This window comes from Chiloscyllium plagiosum, unplaced genomic scaffold, assembly GCF_037043375.1.
Source record: "Chiloscyllium plagiosum isolate Xiang-an unplaced genomic scaffold, Cpla_swu_hap1 HiC_scaffold_35, whole genome shotgun sequence".
NCBI classification, from domain to species: Eukaryota; Metazoa; Chordata; class Chondrichthyes; order Orectolobiformes; family Hemiscylliidae; genus Chiloscyllium; species Chiloscyllium plagiosum.
This window is the reverse complement of record NW_028270173.1, coordinates 12,647,823-12,675,554: the sequence shown is the minus strand read 5'-3', so window position 1 is coordinate 12,675,554 and position 27,732 is coordinate 12,647,823. Positions and strand designations below refer to the sequence as shown.

Below are 27,732 nucleotides of genomic sequence, written 5' to 3'. Positions count from 1 at the left end.
ACGGACTGGAGCAGAGTCCCAGTGAACTGATTAGAGCAGGGTCCCAGTGCACGGACTGGAGCAGGGACCCAGTGCACTGATTAGACCAGGCTCTCAGTGCACGGACTGGAGCAGGGTCCCAGTGCACAGACTGGAGCAGAGTCCCAGTGCACTGATTAGAGCAGGGTCCCAGTGCACGGACTGGAGCAGGGACCCAGTGCACTGATTAGAGCAGGGTCCCAGTGCACGGACTGGAGCAGGGTCCCAGTGCACAGACTGGAGCAGAGTCCCAGTGCACTGATTAGAGCAGGGTCCGAGTGCACGGACTGGAGCAGGGTCCCAGTGCACAGACTGGAGCAGAGTCCCAGTGCACTGATTAGAGCAGGGTCCGAGTGCACGGACTGGAGCAGGGACCCAGTGCACTGATTAGAGCAGGGTCCCAGTGCACGGACTGGAGCAGGGACCCAGTGCACTGATTAGAGCAGGGTCCCAGTGCACGGACTGGAGCAGAGTCCCAGTGCACTGATTAGAGCAGGGTCCCAGTGCACGGACTGGAGCAGGCTCCCAATGCACAGATATGAACAGACCACTGGTACATGGTCTGGAGCAAGGTCCCCGTGCACAGACTGGAGTAGGCTCCCAGTGCACGGACTGGAGCAGGGTCCCAGTGCACGGACTGGAGCAGGGTCCGAGTGCACGGACTGGAGCAGGGTCCCAGTGCATGGGCTGGTGTAGGGTCCCAGTGCATGGGCTGGAGCAGGCTCCCAGTGCACGGGTTGGAGCAAGACCCCAGAGCACGGACTAGGGCAGGGTCCCAGTGCACGGACTGGTGCAGGGTCCCAGTGCACAGACTGGAGCAGAGTCCCAATGCACTGATTAGAGCAGGGTCCCAGTGCACGGACTGGAGCAGAGTCCCAGTGAACTGATTAGAGCAGGGTCCCAGTGCACGGACTGGAGCAGGGACCCAGTGCACTGATTAGACCAGGCTCTCAGTGCACGGACTGGAGCAGGGTCCCAGTGCACAGACTGGAGCAGAGTCCCAGTGCACTGATTAGAGCAGGGTCCCAGTGCACGGACTGGAGCAGGGACCCAGTGCACTGATTAGAGCAGGGTCCCAGTGCACGGACTGGAGCAGGGTCCCAGTGCACAGACTGGAGCAGAGTCCCAGTGCACTGATTAGAGCAGGGTCCGAGTGCACGGACTGGAGCAGGGTCCCAGTGCACAGACTGGAGCAGAGTCCCAGTGCACTGATTAGAGCAGGGTCCGAGTGCACGGACTGGAGCAGGGACCCAGTGCACTGATTAGAGCAGGGTCCCAGTGCACGGACTGGAGCAGGGACCCAGTGCACTGATTAGAGCAGGGTCCCAGTGCACGGACTGGAGCAGAGTCCCAGTGCACTGATTAGAGCAGGGTCCCAGTGCACGGACTGGAGCAGGCTCCCAATGCACAGATATGAACAGACCACTGGTACATGGTCTGGAGCAAGGTCCCCGTGCACAGACTGGAGTAGGCTCCCAGTGCACGGACTGGAGGAGGATCCCAGTGCACGGACTGGAGCAGGATCCCAGTGCATGGATTGGAGCAGGATCCCAGTGCACGGAACTGAACAGACCCCTGGTGCACGGAACTGAACAGACCTCTGGTGCACGGACTGGAGCAGGATCCTAGTGCACGGACTGGAGCAGGACCCCAGTGCACGGACTGGAGCAGGATCCCAGTGCATGGGTTGGAGCAGGATCCCAGTGCACGGAACTGAACAGACCCCCGGTGCACAGACTGGAGCAGGATCCCAGTGCACGGACATGAACAGACCCCCGGTGCACAGACTGGAGCAGGACCCCAGTGCACGGACATGAACAGACCCCCGGTGCACAGACTGGAGCAGGACCCCAGTGCACGGACATGAACAGACCCCCGGTGCATGGGCTGGAGCAGACTCCAGCTCAGGCTCAGGACCACTTGCTTGGTGCTAACTCCCATGTGCCCATGCCATCCTTACTGTGCCTTTACATTGCACCTTCCCATAGTCGCAGCCAGACTCTGCAATCCTCAGGTAATAAGGGACTCCTTCAAACTAGGGCCTTCAGGTCTCTATTGGAGTGTCATGGTGCCATCTTTCCCTTTCTCGTCCATGTTCTGACACTGCCCTCTGACGGGCATGGCTGGTTTTGATTGCCCATGCTGATCTGGAGACACAGTTGTCTTTAAAGGGCCCTGTGCCCGAGGGAGCTGCAATGCTACAAGTGGGGAGATGTCAGCACAGGCCTATCCTTACCACCTGACATTCCTAGAACATCTCCCCAGCTTGCTAATTCCGAAATTCTCTCCAGAAACCTTTTCAGCAGGCTCCCTCTCTTCTTTCAGATACCCTTTCAAGCCATCCCTGCTTGAACCAGGTTGCAATATCTCCTTTTGTGTCAGGGAGCAGGAAGAGGCCATTCACCTCCCCCCTTCTCAAATTCACCAGGTCTGATCCACCATTCAGTCAGATCATGGAATCTCAACTTGACATTCTCACCACTCCTCCCCCTTTGCTTAACAAAAATATCCCAGAACTCCGATTCCACGGCCATTCCAAAACCCCATGATCCTTTGAAGAAGAGGTCCTCTAATTTCCCCTCTCATGGGTCTCTCCTCTTTTGAAACAGTGATCCCTAGTTCTAGACCTTCCAGTCAAAAGAAACATCATCTCCCCTCTGACCCTGTCAGCACCTTGTCAGCAGGTTCTGGCATGAACAGCTTCCAACAGACATGCATCCTTTCTTCCATCAGGCCACCAACACTGTACCCAACTCCAGTTGTGGTCTCACTGATACGCTATATCATTCCTTACCTTTATATTCATTTCCCCTTACAATAAATGATAATGTTTCATTCGCTTTCCCAATTATGTGTTGGACCTGAAAACTAACTTTACAAATTGCATCTTTTTTAACATTCTTTACTTTGGATAATATGAAAAATACACTGTTTTAAACCAAGGACTGGGGAAGGAGTTGCTGTCCTTTTGAAACCAAGTTACTGGAACTCATTGTGAGTTGTGTTTACTCTGTTGCTTCAGTGTAAACAGTGGAGGGAGGGATGTAAGACCCATGGTGGGGGGGCGCGGATGCTGTGTGGGCAGAGAGAGCTTCACCCACTGATTGATTTTGCACTTGAAGCCACTTGTAGATGCCAGAAGTCATCGTCCTGGCAACAGCTCTGTGATTGGCTGCTGGGCAGGTAAACAGCTTACAACACAGAGAGAGAACATCTCCAGTCTGCAGAAAAGGGAAGATCTCTCTCTTACTGTCTGCAGCAAAGTCACCAAAACCTGAGAGATAACTGGCCATTCTCTCCCACCAGTTGCTGTAAGTTGTTGCCTCTAGTGAGTGACTGTACAATTGACGAGCCAACATCCCTGCATCTACTAGAAAGAATTGAAAGAAACAGGAAATAAGGTGATCAGAGAACAGAAGGTCCTGTCAAATAAAAAGAGACCTTATTGAATTCAGTTGGCTGGTGCTAGTGAACTGTGTTTCCCCAGCATTTTCTTTCTCCACCAACAACATTCATGTTTCTTTGTTTATGGGTTTAAGAAGAGAGATAAAGTTTCAGTGTACAGAGTTAAATATTGATCATTCATATCTTTGTGTTTGTCTGTGGTTAGGAATTGTAATAGATAGTTGTTTCATGCTAAGGACAGAAACACAGGCAGCGTTTTCTGTTAAGCTGAGCTCATCAGACAGATATATTTGTAACTTTGAGCACTTAAGTCTTTAACTTTAGAGATGCCCTGGGAGTGGTGGGGCTCAGGCAATGGTGCATTTTCCCAACCAGGTGACGTTTTGTGATTCATGCACAAAGATGTTCAGATCTTGATTCATCTCAGAGCTCTGCAATCTCCCACTGCATCGAAATATATTCCTTTTTTAATTCTTATTGCCAAAATGAACAGCTTCACATGTTCCTACATGATATGTGATTTTCCAGAGCCTTGTCCATATTAACATCAACATCCTTTCACAGCTTCCTTGGATCCTCTTCACAGCTTACTTTCCAACCTATCTTCGTACCAACAGTAAATGTGACACATCCCTTCCATCCCTTCATCCAAAACATTTTTATAAATTGTGAAGAGTTAAGATCCCATCACTGATCCCTGTGGCACATCACTCATCACAACATGCCAGCCTAAAGAAATGTCTATTGATACCATCTTCCTGTTAGCCAGCCAACCTTCTCTCTATGCCAGCTTGCTGGCTCCTACAGCTATTTTCCACAATAGCCTTTGATGTGGCTCTTTATGAAATGCCTTCTGGATTTTCTAATTATATTCTATCTCCAGGTTCCCTTTCACCAAAGCACATGCTACTTCATCAGAGGTCTCCAATAGATTGGTCAATTTCCCTTTCACAAAACCATATTGACTTGGCCCGATTACCTCGAACTGATCCAAGTGCCCTGCTATAGCTTCCTTAACTACAGCTTCTTATATATTCCCTGTGTACAGATGTCAAAATAATCAGCCTGTAGTTTCCTTCTCTCTGTCTCCTTCCTTTTTCAACAAAGGAGTTACATTGGCTCCTTTCCAACATGATGGGACCATTCTCAAAATGACGGAGCTTTGGAAAATTGTAACCACTGCAGCAATGATCTCACTAGCCACGACTAGCCAAGACCCAAGCACCTGTCAGACTGCAGCTCAAACAAGCTACTCAGTGTTGAATCTCCCTCCCTTCCATTTGCTGATTTACTATTGTTTCTGAGATGTTCCTTGTAACCTCGAGAGTGAAGACTGATATAAAGTACCTTTCCATCTTAATTCTCCAGACTCACTTTCTATAGAATTCATACTCGCTTTGTTAAGCCCATTCATTTGCACACCTTTGTAGAAACTCTTATTATTTGTTTTCATCATTCTGGGTAGCTTTCTGCCATTCTCTATTTTTTCCTCCTTAATAGTTTTTTGTGTTTTTTTTTAAAGAAAGGATTCTCTCCAGTTTTTGCACAATTCAATGTTTTTTCTTTCCATTTGGTACTAACTCTAACCTTTCTGTTTGACCATGGATAGTGGGCCTATCCCTTGGAGCTTCTGAAACATATCTAATCCATTGTGTGGGTCTCAAAATATGTCAAACTTACACTCCTGTGAAGTACCTTGAGTCCTGTTACCATCTTAAAGGCACTATATGAATGCAAATGTTTGTTGTACTGTAAATCTGCTATCATGTCGAAATTAGTATGGCACAATTTGGGTTGGGATTTTAATGTACAATTAGTTTAATGTCGAATGTTCTGCATGTCTGAAACTCCTGTTTCATGTGACTTTTGAGTGTAACATCCCAATGAATTCCACATGAGGTTTGGCCTGAATTATTGAGACCAGTCCAGGTAAGAGCTGTTATCAGTGGGTAATGTGGAAATATTTCCCTCTGGTTTCATGACAGCTTCCACATTGGGCAACAACAAACAAAAATATCCAAACGAAAATAAACAGAAGACAACCAAATTACAAACACGGAAAGCAGATAGTTCTGGAAGTGACTGAGCCAGAAAGTATTGATGGTAAATACTCTGGGTCTCTTGTTCTTCAGCAGAACTGAATTTGTAATGATCGACATTTACTGATATGGATGAGGTTTGTCAAATGGAGAGAAAGGAAGTGGAAAGGTAAAAAAAATGGAGAGAAGGAATAGATTCTGTTAAGGGATATGGACATTGCTGGCAGAGCAGCATTTGCTACCCATCCCTAGTTTCCCGAGAGAAGGATTCCTGATGAAGGCCTGATGCTCGAAACGTTGACACTCCTGCTCCATGGAGGCTGCCTGATGGGCTGTGCTTTTCCAGCATTTCACTCTTCGACGAGTGAGGGTGATGGTGAGCTGCTTTCATGAACCTCTGCAGTATTAGGAAGGGAGTTCGAGGATTCTGACCCAGGAACCGTGATGGGGAACGGCAAGTTGGCGTGGTGTGTGACTTGGAAGGGAACGGCAGGTTAAGAGATCAATGTTGTACCTAAATCACCCTTAGGCCCTTTTGGATCACTGCTCCCTGTCTGAGGCCAATGGATTGCTGTGAGATTGGGTTTTCTCTGCCCTGTCCCCACTCCCTTACCCCCACCGACTCTGACTGACATGTGGATCCCTTTACTGGGCCTGGAGAGAGACCTCAGATCCCCATTGTGGTGGAGCCCTTGATCTCTCGGACCTAGTCGGCTTGAATCATGAACCGGTTAGGAGTTGTCTTGGTGTGGATTTCTGTTCAGTAGGATCTGGCCTGAGATTGTCCAAAGGTCTTTGCGAGCTGGCAGAGAGGGAGAAATCTCACCAGGCTGGGGCCGAGTCTGAATTCACAGCTTGCTGCAGTGCAGCTCATTTCGAATCATCTCTGAGCAAGTGGAAATGTGGCCCATCGATTTGACACATTGAGGTTTTCATCGCTGACAGTGAGCTCAACGTTCAGGACTGCAGCCACATTATTCATTCGGAAACCGACAGGGCGACGTGTTTCAGATATTTATGGCCAAGTTGCATTTTCTTTATCAACCGGAACCAATGTGGCTTGGTCCAGCGTATCTGGCAGTGGGCTGCTACTGGCTAATGTCTTTGTGAAAAGCAAATAAAGAGCAAAAACTGAGCCCAGCTCAGTCAATGCTCAGCAGCTCACACATTCACCTTAGAGTCAGAACAAGGTGCCTTCTCATCCCACTCCCGAATCCCGGGGATGGAATCCAGGCTGATGTTCCCAATGCCAGGGAGGAACAGCAATGCTTACTCGCAAAAAGTTCAGCCAGCTTCAGCAAAACTCGGAAATCTCACAGGCCACCCACTCAGATCAGCACACCATCCATTCCCTTAACATGTCATTCCCTTCATCACTGATGCAGAGTGACAGCAGTGCATCCTATCGATAAGATACACTGTCATTCCTCACCAAGGATCCTTCCAAACCTGTGACATCTGTCACCTCGAAGTATAAAGGCAGCAGATATATCTAATGCTGATGCCTGTAGATACTGCTTCAGTCACACACCACCCTCACTTAGAATTGGACCGCCACTCCTTCCCTGACACTGGGTACCTCCCAGCGAAGAACCCCACTTCCTTTCGAAGGCCTCAGCACCTTTTCCAAAGCTCGGTGCTAGAATTGTCCCCAAATCTCCAGCTGATATCTTCATGGGAAGCGGTGTCACTGTTCTCAAACCACGTTATTCACTTGTGCACTCCATTGTCACACTTATGTCTAAGATAAACTCTTAGATTAAATCATTTGAGTGAATCCCATAGTCCTGGGATCGGGGCTCCATAAGGACTCCACAACATCTCTATAAAATTCCAATCTGGATTCTGCTGCAGCATTTAAATCCACCTTTTGGTTTGAAATTGTTTGTTCGCTCAGACTCACTCTGTCAAACAGGTGACAGTGTTATATATTTACTTTCAGCAGCGACCTAGAACAGGAGAGAGGAAGCACCAGGAAAACCTGGATCCTTACGGAGACTATTCGGGAAGTCCACCTGAACCAGCTTCTACTCAAACTTTATTCATTCCCATTCACCTTTGACTCTTCAGTTCTTCCATTTTGGCGTGCTTCTCACTTCCTAAAGCCTTTCCAACGGTCTGATTACTGACCAATCACACCAGGAACTTGTGTCAATGAGGTTTATTAATAAAACTGCTTTCAATACTGGCCGTGGCTCAGTGTGTAACATTGCCCAGCCTCTACATTCCAAAGGTTATGGGTTCAAGTCTCACCCCAGAGATTGGGCCCAGGCTCCTGAGGGAGATCGAGGTGTAGCACTGAGGGAGGACGAGGGCTACTGTCCTGATCAGGAATGAAATTGAAGCCTGATTGCTCTCCTGCGGCTGTTATTTTGAGAAAGAGTACAAGGAGGTCTTTCCGTTATTCTGGGTAAATCAATAGCACTTAAAGGCTGATCAGCTGGTCATTTGTGGGATCTTGTTGTGCACAGATCAAGCTGCAGGTATTTTTTCAGTGTTCTTGAAACTTATGGAACTCTTTAATAGTGTGACAGGGTGGATATAGTCAGGACAATTGCCCTGATTGGTCACCCGAGAACCAGGAGATTTAATCTTAGGATGATACGGAGCTGAAGGGGAATGTCTCCCTCAGGGCACGGTGATTCCCTTGGCAGAGGGCTGCAGAAGTTCAATCATTGAATAGTATCAAACCTAATGGCATCAAGGGATATGGGGATATGCAGGGAAAGTGGGATTGAAATAGATGAATGATCTAACTGGATAGTGGCTTAAGCTCAATGGGCTGAATGGCCTCCTCCTGTTCCAATATTCCTACTTTCCGATGTGATGATCATCGTCAGGAAGGCCAGCTTGATGCTAAGGTCTTCTTTGGATCTACCAGGCAAGTGATTTCTGTGAATCCCCTTCACCACAGTGACATCCCCCTCCCCCCCCCCCCCCCCCCCTGCCCCTTCACTGGCTCCAAAGCAGCTTTGGAGGTACCCACATTGTGAAAGATGCTCTGTTTTAAAATGCAATTCTTTCTAACATTTCATTTTTGTCAATTATATTGCGGCCACCCGCCTGATTTGTGTGAAATCCTCGAGAGACCTTGCTGATCTTCCAGTGTGGGGTAAAGAAACCCACTGTATATTTTCACAGCATCTTCTGTTTTTGTTTCAGTATCTGTGGTTTGATCAGTTACTTCAGCACCATTCCTCTGTCACTACAGGCTTGTACATCCAAAACCACATCAAGTGGGTTCCATGCCAAGTTGCTCGGCATTCAATAGAAAGACTGCTCTGTGTGTCCAGAACTAAACTTTTCCATGATAAATAGTTTTCCCATCCTTCCTGACAAACTGGGTCAATATATTCTGGAATTGGAAGATGTAAACAGGCAAAAGGCCCGAGGTGTGAATATCTCTCCCACAAAGCGCTGGGTAGGGACGGGAAGGAATGTCAGTGGTTCAAACAAGTGACAAGCTTCCCCGGGTGCGAAAACGGGCTGTCCCCACCCACTCTGTTATATTCTTCATCATTTCAAATCCAGACTCTTCCCTGCTGAAATTTATTTAGGTTGCGAGTGAGGATAAATGTAAATTAATCATGGCTTTTAAGAAAACCCAACCTGAAATCTTGTCCAGAAGATTTGCCTTCTCTGAACTGTAGCGTATTGGGATTCAGGAGTGTGGTGGAATATTGCCCATGTGTCTGGTCAGTGCTGCCCCAACAACACTCAAGATGTTTGGCACCATTCGGGATAAAGCAGCTTGCTTTTAACCACTCACTCATGGGATATGGGCATCACCGACTAGGCCAGCTCTTATTACCCAAACCCCATTGCCATTCGACCAAATTGCTTTTAGGGCATTTTTGACGGCAATTAAGAGTCAATGACATTGCTGTGGGTCTGGAGTCACATGTAGGCCAGACCAGGTCAGGTGACAGATTTCCTTCCTTAAATGACATTCATGAGCCAGATGGGTCTTCATAATAATTGACAATTAAGCCAGCTTTTTAATTTCAGATTTTTTTTAACTGCATTAAAATTTTAACATCTGGAAATTCAAATCTATGTCCCCGGAGCATTAGCTTGACTCTCAGGATTACTAGTTCATAGATATTAGCCCAATGCCATTACTAGCCCACCCTGCAGCCCCAGCTGACTAGCACCTCACCCTCCACCTTTGACAGTCACTCCCTTCGATACTGAGTGGAAACCCTGAGCATCATCCACAAAGTATAATGCGACAACTCTTTGAGTTTCCTTCAGCAATACCCTCCAAACCTGCCACATGTCCCACTGGGAAAGGCAAGGGCATCAGCTCCTGTCCAAGCCACATGCCCCATCCTGAGGTGGAAATGCATCACTGCCTTCACTGTCACTGGGTCAAAATCCTGGGCAAAAGCACAGCGTGTTTAACAGTCTAACCCGAGCCCATCCCTTCAAGGCCCTTGCCAGTGAGACCCACCTCCTGAGATGGATTTCTGAAGTCCTGGATGAGTGGGCTATCCTTTACCTCAGGGACAGGGCCTGGGATCGAGCTCAGCTCTTCAGTGTGAACAGTGGGGTGCTGAGTAGGTTAACTCCATTCATTTGTGCTGTTGATCTTTGGATTTGGGGCGTGCAAGATAAACTGGAACTGCCTCTGAAGGGGGAGCAGTTCATTAGATTGTAGAACATGCCTAGTCTGGAACCTTGTTAACGGCCTTGTACACTTTTTTAGCAGTCCTCCTCAGAATTCGCTGCACTGTCAATCTGGTTTCACCTGCAATTTTCCATATTCGATCTCCACGGAATGATGCAGCCGAATCCATGTGTGTGCCTTGTGATGATGATAGTGAATGCCTCCTCCACTTTGGGGACTGATAACTGGGACGGACCTCATCCCAAATTTGATATTCTCAGCTTGGCCTAAGTTTGTCTGAAGATGATAATGTGTCCCAGGGACAGCAGAGGCTGAAAAGTAAAAGCATATAGGCTAGAGGCAGAGGAAGGAAGGTTAAACTCAGTACTAGGCTGGTTTGTGAGAGACAGATCGGAATTTCCCATGAGCTCTGTGGGACATTCGATAGGCTGGGATGAAGGAATTAATCTCTGGAGAGATGAAGGGGATATTTAACCCAGATATTCAAATGATACCGGCTTTAGGCAGAGCAGTTGTGGAGAATCTGTTTCTAATGCCAAGAGGTCAGTAACCAATGAAGACATAGATTGAAGTTAACTGTAACAAGAACCCTAGGATGAAAAACATTTCTTAAACATGCGATGGAAGGCATGGCTTAAAGATGGGATGCAATCAGAGCTAATTTCTAATAAATAGTGGAAATGTCATAGATATTTAAAAAGAAAGAAACAAGTGCATTGTTAATTCTGAGGGCAACTGCAACACGATACAGGGAGCCATTTCTGAACAAGCAGGGTGGCCGTATGAATGACCAGTGAGCTTTATTACAGACAGTGGTGTCACATTCAGGTTGGGGCAACAATTCAAAACCACATCGTCCTTTGGTAATGAGAGTCTCAATGGAATGGGTAGGTCAAAAGAAAACAGGAGTACAGATTCAGAAATCGGCAAAGGAGGTTAATGAAAGATATAAACAAAACGGGGGCGGGGGGTGGAATTCCTTCCTCTAGGACTGGATTGGGATTTCTGCAGAATAGAACTCAGAGGAATTATGTTCGTTGCAGGCCCACCACCAGTTAGGTGACCCTGCCAAGGTAGAGTGAAGGTTGCAAAAGCAGGAGGAAAAGGGTGTACTGCCATCTTCAGTCAATTTACCTAATGACAGAGAGGTTCTTGTGTGCATCTGTCTTGCAACTTTCGGAACTTTGGAATTCACTAAACACCTTTTCAGCAATTAATTACTTAGTTTAAGAATGTAATCGTTGTAATGGAGGAAATTCTGCAGCCAATCAGTGCACAGCAAGCTCTCACTAACAGCAATGAGGTTGTTTTTTTTAAAGGACAATTGATGGAGGGCTAAATATTGGTCCAGGAGATCAGGGTAGGTTCAAAACGGTGCCCGAGGAACCTCGAGCTCAGAAGTGGGAGTTTAAGATCCCATTGGAAGGTGCTGACCTCTATAGTGCAGCGCTCCCCCATTGCTGCACTCAGAATGTCAGCCTGGATTCTGTACTTAAACCCAGAATGGGCTGACCCAGAGATGAGAGTGTTAGCCACTGAGCCACAGAAGCCACCAGCTGAGATTCCATTAGCCACAGGGACATCAGCCAATGTTGTGAACCGCACATAGTCAGAAACCCAAAAGTGAGGTACAAAGTTCAGAAGGAATTAACCATTGCCACAAAACTCAATAATATCTCTCAGTAATCTTGGAGAGATGAAAAGTGCATGTGACTCTAATGAAAAGGATTCACTGAGCAAGCACACACTTTGAACATCCCGTTGGAATTGACTGTCTGTCAGATCCAGCTCTAAATATAGAGCCACAAGAACGAGGTATTTTGCATAAATTGCAATGTGTGTCCTTTCTCCTTTGGCTCCCCCACTCATTCTAAACAAATAATTTCCCATGGACCTGCCTTTCAACCTGTCCAAATGAGTCCTAACTCCAAGCATGGATCTTACCAAAATGAGGACATTATCAAAAGCTTGAGCTGAAGGAAGCTGCAAGTTCAAGATTCGGAGGAATTGCTGTCTCTTTCTCATCACTGTAACGAGCAGCAAACTGTCTCCAAATAGACACTCCCTCGATGTTGTTTATGCATGAGCAAGACTCTACCTTGCCAACTCATCTGCTTTGTAAACTTGCTAATGTGACTTGCTCAGGGTGTTACTGGTTAAAAGAGGACTCCGCCCCAATTAGCAATATTTTCCACAGTATTTGACCCCCATATGGAAACAATATACATCTTTGGCAGTCCTGAGGCAAGACATTATTGTGTTGCTGTGGCCAGAATTGAAATACTAATGAAGGCCTCAATGCTGTGTGAAACCTCATACAGATACTGGGCACTGCAGCCTGTAGTGATGACATTAACCTGCTATGCACTGTAAAAAGCACAACTATGCTTCAGAGGGGGAGGGGGGCAAGCGTTATATTTGTGCCTGATACAAAAATTGCACTTCAATGAATCACATCATTTGCCAGACTCTAGCGTAATTTTCCCTTCTGATTTGCTTCAAAGTGATTTATTCAGCATAATTTAAGATTATACGAATTGTATTGGCAGCTTTATTGTTTGAGACGGTTTTGGAGGGTTCTGGGGATGATGTTGGAGCTCCATTTGCTTTATTTAGCCCTCTTCAGAGACAAATAGCATCCAAAGCAGTGACTTCGATCCATGTAGGAGGCCCAGTGGGAGTTGAATCATACCGCAGTCTGAGGGAGCTTCTAAGTTGCTGTCATTCTTGGCTAAGTTTAGCGTTATCACTCCTAAGTGTGGGAATGTATCTCCCTAGCCCAGTGATGATATTGTTACAAATTCAAAGCCAACAGCCAAAAGCCTTGTGGTGAGGAGATAGCATTGAATGGAGCGACCTGAAGTGACTTTGAATAAACACGAATATGTTCTGCTATTTCCATGATGTAATGCCAAAGGAGAAATGGTCCATTCTCTTCAGCTTGCCATAACCCTCTATGTCCCACCTCAGAGGCCATCCTCACCATCCTCTTTCTCAACCTCTACACAATGCAATTTGGGAAACTGCTCGGCTTCCTGATTTGGAATGATATCGCCTTTCCCTCACTTTCGCTGGGTCAAACCCCCGGATTGCCCTTCCCATCAGCAATGTGGGGGTCCCGACACCACACTGGTGACTGTGGATAACCACCTTTCTGAAGGCAATCAGGTCACAAATATCGACCCAACCAGCGACACTCACATCCTTTGCACAAATGTTTTTTTAAAAAGCCAAGAAGCCACTCAGGGTAAAAACAGGGGAAGTTGGCTGCTGCAAATACCGTGCACAACAACAGTGACTTGGCTGCGGATGCTTTCAGAGCTTTTTGACAACAGGCGCGGCACGATATCTCTGTTAGACTGGAAGGTAGACAGGCAGGAGGTTGGGAGAACACAGCAAGGAGGTGGAGAAGTCAATGTTTCGGGTGTAACCCTTCTTCAGGGACTGGGGGTGGTGAGGGGGGAGCTGCAGATAAAGGGGGAGACGGGGGGCAGGGTGGTGAAGTGGGGACAGGTGACGACAGGCCGAGCTGGTTGGCCAATTGGAGAAATGAATCTGGTTGGCGGCAGGGAGCAATGGAAGGGAGGTGAAGGATGGGGAGGGAGGTTATTTGAAATTGGAGAACTCAATGTTTAGTCCCCCAAGCGCAAAGTGAGGTGCTGTTCCTCCAATTTTCACTGTGGTTTGTTGTGGCAATGGAGGGGGCCAAGGATGGTCATGTCAGAAAGGGAGTGGGAAGGGGAATTAAAATGGGAGGCGACTGGGAGGTCTGGTCAGCCCCTGAGGGCCCAGCTGAGATGCTCAGTGAAATGGGCGCTGGATTCCAGCATCTGCAGTAATTTGTTTGTCTCAGACTGAAAGGTCTGAGCATTTTGTTATACTGCCCTCTTTGTTGGGATGATAGAAATACAATGAGTTCCAGATTAGCTGCCTTTAGCTGAGCATGTGCAAACCTGCCTCATTGCACAAACCCAATAGAAAGAAGGTGGTAAAACAGGATTAGAATTTGCTATTTTACTCCATTTGTGAGATTAAAGACCATAGTGCAATATCTCTGGAGCTCCTTGAGTTGATCCTGAGAAATCTGTGGGACCCTCATATTCAGATGCTCAGTGAGTCAGCACAGTATGTCATTGGAAAATGACACTGAGACATAGGTGAGGAAATAATGAAACTCAGGCCAAACAAAAAGGAACAGTCATTAAAAATGAAGGTGAACAAAATGGAATCAAATTAATGTTTTCCTCGCCTTGCTGGGGCCAAATGTTCCAGAGCTCCATCCAAAGCAAGTTGCTGGTGAGAAATCAGTATGAAGGAATATTGTGAAATTAATGAGGTCCTGGACTTAGGTTATGTTATGACTAAGAATGAAATTTCACTGGAGGGTTTCATTTCATGAAAACAGCCAAGTGAGGCTGTTTAAAATTACATTCTCGAATTGGAGCAACTCTCTCGTCGCTGTGGGTACAAACTTTCAAATGAATCTGACTGACTCGCTCGTAGGAGGCCTCAGGAATAATAACATCCACGACAACCTTTTGAGCAAAGGTAGTGCATTGAAATGGTAGGAAACCAACAATGAGGCACCCACCATGGGGGTGGAAGCAAGAGACAGTTTCAGATCTCAGGGGAGTTGCATCCTGAGGCAGGCAGAAGGCCGAGGAAGCAGTGACACTCCAGGTGGCAGTTCTGTGTGGGGTTGAGGTTGTGATGGATCGAAAGCTGGTTGAGGAGTCCGCTAAACCTCAAATGCACAGACAAAGTGTGTAAAACCGAAGCCGATGTTATCGAACAGAAAGATCCCGAATTGTACTCGGCCAGTGAGCAAAAATAACAGAACGCAGTCTCCAAAAACAAAAGGATATAATTCCAGTGCCCATAGCAGAAATGGAATTAGGAGCTTCCCAACTCACTTTTATCGTTAATACAGCTGCAGCAATATCTGATAACTTGGAAGGAGCACAGAAGAAATTCCTAAGCCATATTACTGGGAACTGGTGTGAAACTCTCTGCTTATTCCAATGCCTGTATTCCAGTTAAAGTTCCAGGTGAAGTTAAAGTGAGGTTTTAATATATCGTATTCCTTGTCATTAGTGTGTATGTCAAAAGGAATAAAGACTCCCTGATGGGACAGAATTGGCTTGTGAAGATATAAGTGTACAAGCCTGAGTAAATTCCAGTGGGGAGCAGGAAGAGAATGTCTGGTCTTGAAGCAAGGAAAGGCAAATGATAATTATCGCCTTCAGTATGATATTAAATATCATTCATCAAACGATCAAACTGGTGCAGATAGACATTCTTTCCACAAAGATCCTGTGATGACTGATTAAGTTTTAATTCTGAGTGAGCTTGTGAATCACTTTGCATATGGAAATGGTAGACTAGATTCCCTACAGTGTGGAAACTGGCCTTTCGGCCCAACCAGTCCACACCGACCCTCCGAAGAGTAACCCACCCAGACCCATTTCCCCTCTGACTCATGCATCTAACACTATGGACAATTCAGCATGGCCAATTCACCTGACTTGCACATCTTTGGACTGTGGGAGGAAACTGTGGATGGAAGTCTCCAGGGCCTGATGGTCTGCATCCCAGGGTACTGAAGGAGGTGGCTCGGGAAATCGTGGATGCGTTGGTGATTATTTTCCAGAGTTCAATAGATTCGGGGTCAGTTCCTGAGGATTGGAGGGTGGCTAATGTTATACCACTTTTTAAGAAAGGTGGGCGAGAGAAAGCAGGTAATTATAGACCAGTTAGTCTGACCTCAGTGGTGGGAAAGATGCTGGAGTCTATTATAAAGGATGAAATTACTGCACATCTGGATAGTAGTAACAGAATAGGACAGAGTCAGCATGGATTTATGAAGGGGAAATCATGCTTGACTAATCTTCTTGAATGTTTTGAGGATGTAACTATGAAGTTGGACAAGGGAAATCCAGTCGATGTAGTGTACCTGGATTTTCAGAAAGCTTTTGATAAAGTCCCACACAGGAGGTTAGTGAGTAAAATTAGGGTGCATGGTATTGGGGGCAAAGTACTAGATTGGATTGAAAATTGGTTGGCTGATAGGAAACAAAGGGTAGTGATAAACGGCTCCATTTCGGAATGGCAGGCAGTGACCAGTGGGGTACCGCAGGGATCCGTGCTGGGACCACAGCTTTTTACAATATATGTTAATGATATAGAAGATGGTATCAGCAATAACATTAGCAAATTTGCTGATGATACAAAGCTGGGTGGTAGGGTGAAAAGTGATGAGGATGTTCGGAGATTACAGGGTGACCTGGACAAGTTAGGTGAGTGGGCAGATGCATGGCAGATGCAGTTTAATGTGGATAAATGTATGGTTATCCACTTTGGTAGCAAGAACAGGAAGGCAGACTACTACCTCAATGGAATCAATTTATGTAAAGGGGCAGTACAGAGAGATCTGGGTGTTCTTGTACACCAGTCAATGAAGGCAAGCATGCAGGTACAGCAGGTAGTGAAGAAGGCTAATAGCATGCTGGCCTTCATAACAAGAGGAATTGAGTATAGAAGCAAAGAGGTGCTTCTGCAGCTGTACAGGGCCCTGGTGAGACCACACCTGGAGTACTGTGTGCAGTTCTGGTCTCCAAATTTGAGAAAAGACATTCTGGCTATTGAGGGAGTGCAGCGTAGGTTCAGAGGTCAATTCCTGGAATGGCAGGATTACCTTAAACTGAAGCGACTGGGCTTGTATACCCTTGAGTTTCGAAGATTGAGAGGGGATCTGATTGAGATGTATAAGATTATGAAAGGATTGGACACTCTGGCAGTAGGAAACATATTTCCACTGATGGGTGAGTGCCGAACCAGAGGACACAGCTTAAAAATATGGGGTAGACCATTTAGGACAGAGCTCAGGAGAAGCTTCTTCACCCAGAGAGTGGTGACTGTGTGGAATGCTCTGCCACAGGGGGCAGTGGAGGCCCCCTTCTACCCTTTCATCGATGCCAGTGGGCACTGCCAATGCCACGGCCTCATCCTGGCTGCTTTCAGACTACTCCAGCCACCACCAGGACTTCACCTTGATGCGCAGGGTCATGTCTGAGTGGTCAGCTTCTGTACACAGACACACACAACCCACACCTACAGGGGATCCATCTTCTGGCTAGTCGCTTCATTTCCCAGAATTCCCTCAGCTGTTAGCTGCCTGGGGCCTGCCATTTTCTGGCTGGTCACTTCCTTTCCTAGAATTCCCTCAGCTTTTAGCTGCCTGGGGCCTGCCATTTTCTGGCTGGTCACTTCCTTTCCCAGAATTCCCTCAGCTTTTAGCTGAACGGGGCCTGCCATTTTCTGGCTGGTCACTTCCTTTCCCAGCTTTCCCTCAGCTTTTCGCTACCTGGAGCCTGTCATCTTCTGGCTGGTCACTTCCTTTCCCAGGATTCCCTCAGCTTTTAGCTGCCTGGGGCCTGCCATTTTCTTTCCTGAAGAAGGGCTTATGCCCGAAACGTCAATTCTCCTGTTCCTTGGATGCTGCCTGACCTGCTGTGCTTTTCCAGCAACACATTTTCAGCCTGCCATTTTCTGGCTGGTCACTTCCTCTCCCAGAATTCCCTTAGCTTTTAGCTACCTGGGGCCTGGCAGCATCTGCGACAGGAGCTGCATTTTAGCTCAGGGGGAGGGGGAGAGCAGGTCACCGATTGGAACGTTTCACTGGAAACACATTGTGTTCTGTGAATGTCACACTGACAGCACGTGTCAGCAGAGTTCACAGCAAACACCCCGGTCTGTGCTGCTATAACTAACAAGGACTGAAAGTCAAAGGAGGCTGGTCCTGACTGGACTTTAAGAGGGAATGTTGTCAGCCGGGTGGAGGGATCCTACCTCAGTTAATCTGGGGATTATCCCATTCCAGAGCAGGGCTTCACCCAGTCTTTCCTGCAATGAGATAAGGGATGGATTAAATTGGATGGAACAGCTGGTAGTGGTAGCTCAGGAGCAGGAGAGTTGGTAAAGTGTTCCCAGTGAGTGAGCAGGAAGGGTGAGCCGGTGGAGAGGATGAGGTGAGGGAGAGCTGTTGAGTGGAAATGCTGTACAGAACAGTGAGAGCTGCAGTCCCAGGGCCCTCAGGAGAGGTGTGTGTGCTGGCATAGAGGTAGAGACAGAGAGTGCTGGGTCCTGGGGAGAGGGGTGTGTGCTGGTAGAGTGAGAGAAAGGGAGAGAGTGCTGGGCCCTGGGGAGAGGGGTGTGTGGGCTGAGAGAAAGAGGGAGGGAGAGAGTGCTGGGCCCTGGGGAGAGGGGTGTGTGCTGGTAGAGTGAGAGAAAGGGAGAGAGTGCTGGGCCCTGGGGAGAGGGGTGTGTGGGCTGAGAGAGAGAGTGCTGGGCCCTGGGGAGAGGGGTGTGTGTGCTGAGAGAGGGAGAGAGTGCTGGGCCCTGGGGAGAGGGGTGTGTGTGCTGAGAGAGAGAGTGCTGGGCCCTGGGGAGAGGGGTGTGTGTGCTGATAGAGAGAGAGAGGGAGAGAGTGCTGGCCCTTGGGGAGAGGGGTGTGTGTGCTGATAGAGAGAGGGAGGGAGAGAGTGCTGGGCCTTGGGGAGAGGGGGGTGTGTGCTGATAGAGTGAGAGAGAGAGAGAGAGTACTGGGCCCTGGGGAGAGGGGTGTGTGTGCTGAGAGAGGGAGAGAGTGCTGGGCCCTGGGGAGAGGTGTGTGTGCTGAGAGAGAGTGAGAGGGAGAGAGTGCTGGGCCCTGGGGAGAGGGGTGTGTGTGCTGAGGGAGAGAGTGCTGGGCCCTGGGGAGAGGGGTGTGTGTGTGCTGAGAGAGGGAGAGAGGGAGGGAGAAAGTACTGGGCCCTGGGGAGAGGGGTGTGTGTGCTGAGGGAGAGAGTGTTGGGCCCTGGGGAGAGGGGTGTGTGTGCTGAGGGAGAGAGTGCTGGGCCCTGGGGAGAGGGGTGTGTGTGCTGAGAGAGAGAGAGGGAGGGAGAGAGTGCTGGGCCCTGGGGAGAGGGGTGTGTGTGCTGAGGGAGAGAGTGCTGGGCCCTGGGGAGAGGGGTGTGTGCAGAGAGGATGTTGCTCCTTACCCCCCTGTGAGATGAAGAAACTATCTGTCTTTCTCTGTGTGCTGTTGTGCGTTCAGCTTCCCCCCGGGATAACAACAGCGACCCTGGGCAGCTATCTCAGTCCCTGCTGGCTGGCTCGGGTAGTGTGACTTCCTCTGTCAGTCAGTACCACCTTCCCCTCCCCTGGCCCCTCATCCTCCCTCTCCCCGACCCTCTCCCTCTCCCTCACCCTCTCCCCTCACCCTCTCCCCTCACCCTCTCCCTCGCACACTCCCTCACCCTCACCCCCACCCTCTCCCTCTCCATAGCACTCTCCCTCACCCTCTCCCCCACCCTCGCCTTCTCCCTCACACTCTCCGTCACCCTCTCCCCCACCCTCACTCTCTCTCCCTCACCCTCTCCCTCACCCTCTCCTCCACCCTCTCCCCTCACCCTCTCTCCCACCCTCTTACCCACCCTCTCCCTTAGCCTCTCCCTCACCCTCTCCCCTCACCACCTCCTTTGCCCTCTCCCCCACCCTCTCTCTCTCGGCCTCTCCCCTACCCTCTCCCCCACTCTCCCTTCCACCCTCTACCTCACTATCCCCCCCACCCTCTCTCTCTTGGCCTCTCCCCTACCCTTTCTCTCTCAGCCTCTCCCCTACCCTTTCTCTCTCAGCCTCTCCTCCAGCCTGACGCCAGGCCCTGTGGTGAAGTGTGAAGCTAACCTCTCTCTGGTGAAATGCGTTCCTTCTCGGACCACAGGATGTAGGCTCGCTCCTGCCTGGCAGTATCTGAGGGGGCAGTATCTGAGGGGGCAGTATCTGAGGGGGGGCAGTGTCCAAGGGGGCAGTATCCGAGGGAGCAGGGTTTTAATCAAGTTTCAGCAGTATGACCATCACAAAGTCCTGCCAGTGACTGACATTTCCACCTCACACTCCTCACACAAGTCTGTGAGATAGGTGCCAGACACCAATGGCCTGAGGAATGTGGTGAAGTGCAAATGATTACACACCAAAAATTGCAATGGGCCATGACAGACCAGGCGCCATGAATCTCACCCTGACCCATGGAAATATTCAGTTGATAGATTCTCTGCCCAATAGCCTAAGTGCCAAATGTGTTGAGGTTTTGAGAAGGTGGTTTGGAATGTGTGGTTTGCTGGAGGTGTTTCTATCAGTTAACAGTCCACAGTTTATGTCAGAAGAGTTTGAAATATTTCTGAGTAAGAATTACATCAGACACACGTTAATAGCACCATGTGGCCCAGCATCAAATGGTAACATTGTGACATATAGAAGAGGACAGTCTCTGCAGAAATAGCTGCTCCAGGAAAACTCACAAAAAGTTTGGAGAGTTCAGCGCTGGTGTGGGGGGAGGGGGGTTGTGCTGAAAAACCACCGAAGTGAGTTCGGAACGTTTGGGAGTGGACTCGGTGCATTCACAGGCTTAATGAAGGGTGGAGAGTGACAGCATCGGTGTCACCGAGATCATTTGGTTGAAAGAGGAAATCTGATAAAGGGAAGGTACATACACAGGAAACTACAATTCCAAGTGAAAGTATGAAAGAAATTGAATGATAGAATTCATCGGTACAGAAAAGTGAGTCAGACTCTTTGATTAAGACAAATTAATCACTAAATTGAGCTGGTAGTCAAAGTTCAGATTTCACACTGTCATAGAAATGCCAAGAACACAGAGAGTTTAAAGCAAGTGGAAGACGAGACTTGGACATTGAGAAAGAACAGTTGAATTGAAAGTATGTAGGAAAGAAGTCACATGTTTCATTACATCTTGTCAAGTGATATTTTTCACATACTGCTGTAAAGAATAAAGCTTTTTTTTAATAGATGTATATCCCCCATATATAATGGTCACACATGCTGCAGCTGTGGTTCCAATGAAAATAAATACACACCACAAACAGTTAGATTTCAGGAACAGATGAAATTGGTTTAGCCATTCTATATTCTGGGGAATGATAGACATGTACTATTGTACATTTTAATGTCCAGTACTTTTGTTTTAAATAGGGAGGGAGTGTAATATATTGCCTGGTCTGAGTATTTTGACTTTAGTCTCCCTTCTGCACTGTCTGCTGGGGAGATAGGTGTAAATACGTTTAGTTTGATAATGGCTGTGACAGTTGAACACAGGTAGCACAGTATGGAGCAGTGTCCACACAAACCTTTTTGGAAGTCAAATGCTACAGGGAGGAGGAAAAATCAGAATTGGAATTGAAATTAGAATGAGGATTACCTTTATTAGAACGTACTGAAATGGGAGCAGTAAAAAGTTTACAAGTTGCCTCTTACGGTGCCATCTTAGGTACAAGGTACCTGAGCAACAGAGTCTTCACAAAACGTTCGTAGGTAAAAAGAAATGAAACGAATAAAAGAAATAGAAAGTCCAGCATTACAGATTGTAGGAATAAGTTTGAAAATAGTGAAATAAAACATTCAGAACAACAGTCCTTCCAATCCAGTCCATACTGGCTCTAATAATAGGGTCTCCATACCAAAAAGAATTGATTGTGCCAGGTGCTATCAATGGATTCAGTAGTAGATTAAGTCCATTTATGTTCTGGTATTTCCTACAAGCAACAACTAAGCTATATCCTAAGGCTTTGCAGAATTAGAAACGTTTTGGCTTGAATTATGGAGTTAGTGCATTCCAAGTAGTTGAGGGGAGCAGCTGAAACTAATGGGCCATCGGCAGGAGTGAGATGGGTCTGTAACTCAGAGGCTGATGGATTCAAACCACCCTCGACTATTTGCATTAACACAGTGATGTTTGTCACTTTGACAGTAATGGCTGCTTTGAGGCCCTCTTGTGGCACAATGGCATTCCGACCGAGAGACGTGGGTTCAAGTCCCACCTGCTCCAGAGGTGTGATAACATCTCTGAGCAGTTTGATCAGGGAAGGATAGGCTTAAAGGAAACAAAAGCCCTGCAACTCCAATTGGGAAGTCAGGGGACAGATTTAGGTTTATACAGAATCTGTCAGGACATCCTCAAATGGTCAATGGTTGAAATGTGGTTACTGATACAACATAGAGAACATAGATTTGTGTACAGCAAGCTCCCAGAAATAGCAATCTGTTAACCAGCAGATAATTATTGTCTTAGTGTCGATTTTACAATAATAATTGGTCAGGGCAATTGTACTTCACAATATAATCTTTAACATAGGTATAAAAGGATGGGAAGAATGTGGTTTCATTTCTCATCTGGCAGACAGTGCAGGGTTCCCTGAGTACAGCACTAGGGTGCAAGACTAAATTCCAGCATGGTGCTGGAAAAGTACAGCAGGTCAGGCAGCATCTGAGGAGCAGGAAAATCGACGTTTCGGGCAAAAGCCCTTCATCAGGAATCATCAGGCTTTTGCCCGAAACATTGATTCTCCTGCTCCTCGGATGCTGCCTGACCTGCTGCGCTTTTCCAGCACCACACTCTCGACTCTGATCACCAGCGTCTGCAGTCCTCACTTTCACCTAAATTCTAGCATGTACTAGTCTGGCAAGGAAACAGAACCCGTGACCTTCTGATTCTGAACAACAGCCCACTGAACCACAGCATCCACCACACATGAAAGTTGTGGCCACATGTATAATCACAGCAAATATTGTGGATGTGCGTACAGAGGAAGCCAGAGAGAGCTCATTAGGGAAAAAGGAATACTGTACAAAGACCTGCTGATGATGTTGGTAAAGTTACAATCACCATGAGGGAGCAGAGATGGAGGAATTGTCACTGTAAAGGAGTTCATTCAGGTGGAGAGACAATTGGTTGTGAAAAGTGGAGGAAATAGGGATGTTCATGATTACTGACCACTGCAAAAAGTGACCATGGGGCACAAATGTAAGACTGAGATGAGGAATTTCTTCTCTCAGAGGGTTATGAGAACTCCTTGCCACGGGGATCTGTGGGGGATGAGTCCTTGTGTATATTTAATGCTGAGATCGATAGCTCCTTGGTCAGTCAGGGAATCGAGAGTTTGGGGAAAGAGCATGAAAGTGGGCACCAGGAGATTCAGGACAGCCGTGACCGGATTGAATAGCACAGCAGGCCAGAGGACATCTCCCTATTCCCTCTCAGTTTATGCAGCAACTGTGCACAGTGCAACAGTATAGTGCAGGCAGAGTAAGTGCTTTTGGGGGTAATATTTTGTGTTCTTGGAACAGGATTTTGTCTTGTAATGGCGGATGTTGTAGTAATGAGGAATAATGTACAATACAGCATTGTCTGTAGTAATGTGCAATGCATAGGGCAGCAATGCTACAGCAACAATGCATGGTATGTTGATGGTACACGGTGAAGCATTGCATACTGTGTTGCAACCATTGCAGCCATAATGTGCCTGGGGAATTGCACAATTGCAGGGCACAATGCAGCAACCGTGCATGTTACAGCAGCAATGCATGGGGCCGTGATACTGCAGCAATAGTACATGGTGCAGTAGTACTGCATGGTGCAGCAGTACAGCAATACTGTATGGTGTAGTAATAGAACGTGTTATAGCTACAGTATTCACACAGCATTAGTGCACTTTACGTGGATAATGAACAGTGCAACAATAATGCATTGCACAGCTGGAGAGAACCATGCAGCAACTGTGCATGGTGAATGGGGCAGCAGTGGTGCACTGTCCAGTATTACATGATGCATCCTTTGTGTGAAACCTTTTTATTTGATTTCCCTTCAAAGCAAGTGAACTCCAGCTAGAAGATCAGGTCCCTTGATGATTGATCTTCCCCTGGGAGGAAACAATCTCTCCTCATCTGCTGAACGAAAGCCCCTCATCTTTTTTAAATATCTTGATCAGATCAGCCCTCACTCTCCAAGGAATATAAGCCAAGTTCATGTAAACCTTTCTGTGCCATGGGTCCGAGGGGTTATGACCTCCACACCTCTGAGACCAGCCTGATCACAGAGCCGCTGCAGGTGGGATTACACTGGAGGTCTGTCCAACCATTTTACAGCCTTGTTAAGCTGCTTTAACACTGGGAAGGTTGCTTATTGAGACTTTCATTTCTGGTTTCCAATATTTGTCAGTTTCTTATCTCCCCTATTTCCGCCACCTGTTTTGCTGCACACCCCAGATGTTAAAACGGTTTGTAACTTGTTTCTCTGTCTGCAAGTATGAATCACCACACTAATGTCTTCCTGATGTTATTTCAATGAAGTTTCCCAGATCCCAGCGTGGAGTGCAGGTACACTGCCTGGATTGACAGATGCAGCGAATAAACTGAATGACTGAGACTCTCGAGGGTTGGGAGGTGGATTAAGTACAGGCTGTCAGGTGCTGGGCAAACCCAGGACTGTCAACCACTTCCGAAAGCATCAGTCGTGGTCGAGTCAGGGGGCTCAGGTCCCACTCCAGAAACCGCAGCCCGTTCTCCTCCAGTACTGAGGGTGAACTGCTCTGTAGATGATGCCAGTTATTCAGAAGAGATGTGTTCGCCGCCCCCCCCCCCCCTCAATCTGCATGCTCAGGTAGGCACAAAAATCTTTAGTTCAAATGAGAGGGAGGGGAGTGGTTTGTCCTCAATATTGATGCCACATCCCACATCAGTTAGACGCGTCTCTGTTGCACTACTATGTGCAGGAGCTTACACTGTTTGAATATAGATTGCCAAGTTTCCACATTACAATAGCGACCACACTCTAAGAAGAACTTAATAGGCTGAAAAGTGAGTTTGTGAAAAGGACCAGAGAAATATAAGCCTATGTCAACTCGAACCACACGGCTTTGTATTGTGGATCAATGCCTGTCTCTCACTGTAAAGGGAGGGGGAGGGTTCTGAGCCCAGAGTAAGATAACCTCTACCTAGTTCTCCTTTACCCGGTGCCTCACCCTGTTTCAGCCAAACCAGGTGCACAGGGGCTTCACACACTGCGCCCCTCCTCTGAGCCCTACAGCAGCTTGTGGGGTTAACAAAGTCCCAACCTCCAAGTCTCTCCATAAAACCCTGCTGGAAATCAGTCTCTCAGTCACTGACTGTGTGCCTCCAGCTGTTTTAATGGCTGCATTAAAACCGTTAATGGGAAGCAGCATTTCGAGGCAGTGTGTTCTGGGCAGTGTGCAGCTCCAGATTAATCAGCCCCGAGCGCTCTCAAATCACCAGCCCCAACTTATAAACACAGCCTGAAAACCTCACAGCACAGCACAGAGCACAGCGATCCCACTGGTCCAACCCAGTTCGAAATCCGGAAAAAAGGTACTCCATGACAAACAAGATTTTAAATCCGGCAAATCAGGGAGTTGACCAACATGAAATTTATAGATGGATAAAAGTAGAGCAGTGGTAGTGTCCATGCCCCTGAGCCAGGAGGCCCGGGTTCAATTTCACCTGCCCTGATGTGTGTAGTAAGATGATTACAATCGCCATAAGTAGATAACCAGTGGCAGTGGAGTTATTGCTCTGGGAGTAGACAACAGTTGAACGGAAGTGATGAGCCAGGTGATGCTAGTCTGAGTTGGCTAAACATCTGTAAGCTCCTGTACTCCCACAGCCCAGTAAATCAGTGATCAGGTAACACCAGGTTGTAGCTGTGCAGACAGAGCCAAGTATTGATCACTGAGGCATGTGGGCTTTGTCAGGTCTAAGTAACCCTATAAAACCCAGCAGCTTGGCAGACTTACTGTGTGACAAGCAGCAATATGTACCTGACATCAACAGCAATGGTGAGCAGTCAGTGTTTCTAATGCTTAACTGAGATAAAGCATATCAGAGGGGGAAACAGCTCTCCCCAAAACTAACTCAGGAATAAGGGACCAAATGGATCCCTTTAACATCTTAAAATGTTATGATTCTGTGATCCTTGGATCACACAGACAGGAGAAAGAAGCTATGGGAATAGAAGAGGATTCATGCACACAATAAGCACTGACAGCTGTAGAAGCTGATACTCAGTACGGCAGGGAACAAATCAGACCCAACTGAGACTGACTAACGCATTTTGATGGGGATAGTCAGGATATGTTATAGGCACAATCCAACTGCCACAGCCCTACATACATTGATTCGCAGTGCCCTGCCTGGCCTGGGTTGGGAACTGTGACAGGATACTCACCTGAAGACCTTCCACAGGCTTTATTCTGTGCTTTCTTCCACAGCCTGAGCCAGGCACATGGCAGTGCAACCAGGGACTGCCAGCCTCTGGAAGAGCTGGTATGCAGTTGCTGGGTCCCAGTCCCGAAATGGTCTCATAAAATTTTCAATTATTTAGCCGTTTGCAAATCAGCCTCTCAGTCCTAGCCATCTTAATCTTACAGCACACAAGGAAGACATTTACCTATCAAGCCTATACCTTGGGAAAACAAGAAAGGTTCTAAGACTCGACTTACCTACACTCTGCCTCTATCGTTCTGTAAATATTTTCTTTTGTAAATATTAAACTAATTCACTTTGGAAAGTTTGTGCTTCTCTCAATCTTCTCCGGCAATGAATTCCGCAGCCATGGATTTAAAAAATCCTCATCTCTCCTCTTGGTTGTTTTGACAATTACCTTTCTTATTCTGACACGGAACAATTATCTTAACAATCGCGAAACTACCCCTTGAAAAAATATTCCTTTGCTTAAGTATCTGTTAGGAATTGACTTAAAAAATCCACTTTTCGATCCTCAGATGTTAAATCCCCTTTCTTGGAAACAGCTGACAAAACTGTTTCGCAGTCTAATCCCCAACCGTCCTGCACAATTTCTGGCAAAAACGCACTGAAATGAGCAGTCACAGAAATTATTCCTTGTACTTTAGTGGTAGAGGTCAGATACACAATTTGAAAAATCTTAATTACCCTCCCTTCCAAGAAAAATATTCCCAGCTTGCTTTAAGGAGAATTCAGGTGCACATCTTTAACTATTAAAACTGGTTCGGAAACCAGAAACAGTGATATCAGAGAGTGAGAGAGAGAGAGCCACATTTGTATTATTTCAAAATGAGTTTTATAGACCTGTAATTGCTGCCTTCAACATCACAATTTTAAGCAACAGAAGTGCTTTTTGATTAATATTAGCTGGAATTCATGTCAAACAGTTAGGTCTCTTACCTCAGTGGCAGGGGAGAGTTGAGGAGCTGAGTTGGGTCTGAGCTGGCTGCTGGTGGACAGGGCTCTGACTGATGCCCTGACTGTCAAATAAATTCCTTCTGTTAGAGTGAGATCAGCAAGAAGGCTACAGACTTTACACACACAAACACACACACAAACACTCCCTCTCTGCTGAAACTTCACCCATGTGATTTCAGGCAGTGATGTCATTGAGGAAATGCCAAACCTCGTTCATTGGTTTTAACTGTTTTGCTGAGCACTGTCCAGTATTGGTCCATCTCTTCCCCCCACACCCCCACCCCTGTCTCACCGTCTCAGACTGGGGAAAACAGCCTGCCTTTTACCCTTGGAGAGGCTAGACACATCCCAGAGGATGGTGACTTCTCAAAAGTTTAATCAGCTGATATTTACTAAATGTCAATTTTTCAGGGTTGGGTCCAACACTGCTGAGTGTAAGCGGGAGTCAGAATACTCTGTGCTGGTATCTAATACGGAGGTATCAAAGGTGGGCCAAAGAAGTCAATCCGAACGTTCCCCAACAGGAAACCATGGATGAACTGGAAGATCCATTCCCTGCTGAGTTCCAGGTTG

The 27,732-nt window shown here is 47.3% G+C and overlaps 1 protein-coding gene across 4 annotated transcripts in view; it reads right to left on the bottom strand.

Moving 5' to 3' along the window:
* LOC122541552 (tenascin-X-like) overlaps nt 1-27,227 on the bottom strand; it is a 196,120-nt gene extending 168,893 nt beyond the window's left edge. For all 4 annotated transcript variants that reach the window (XM_087979261.1, XM_087979257.1, XM_087979258.1 and 1 more), the window contains exon 1: nt 27,142-27,227. The gene's annotated coding sequence lies outside the window, so the exon portion shown is untranslated. The remainder of the gene's footprint in view (nt 1-27,141) is intronic.
* Between the last annotated feature and the right edge of the window lie 505 nt (nt 27,228-27,732).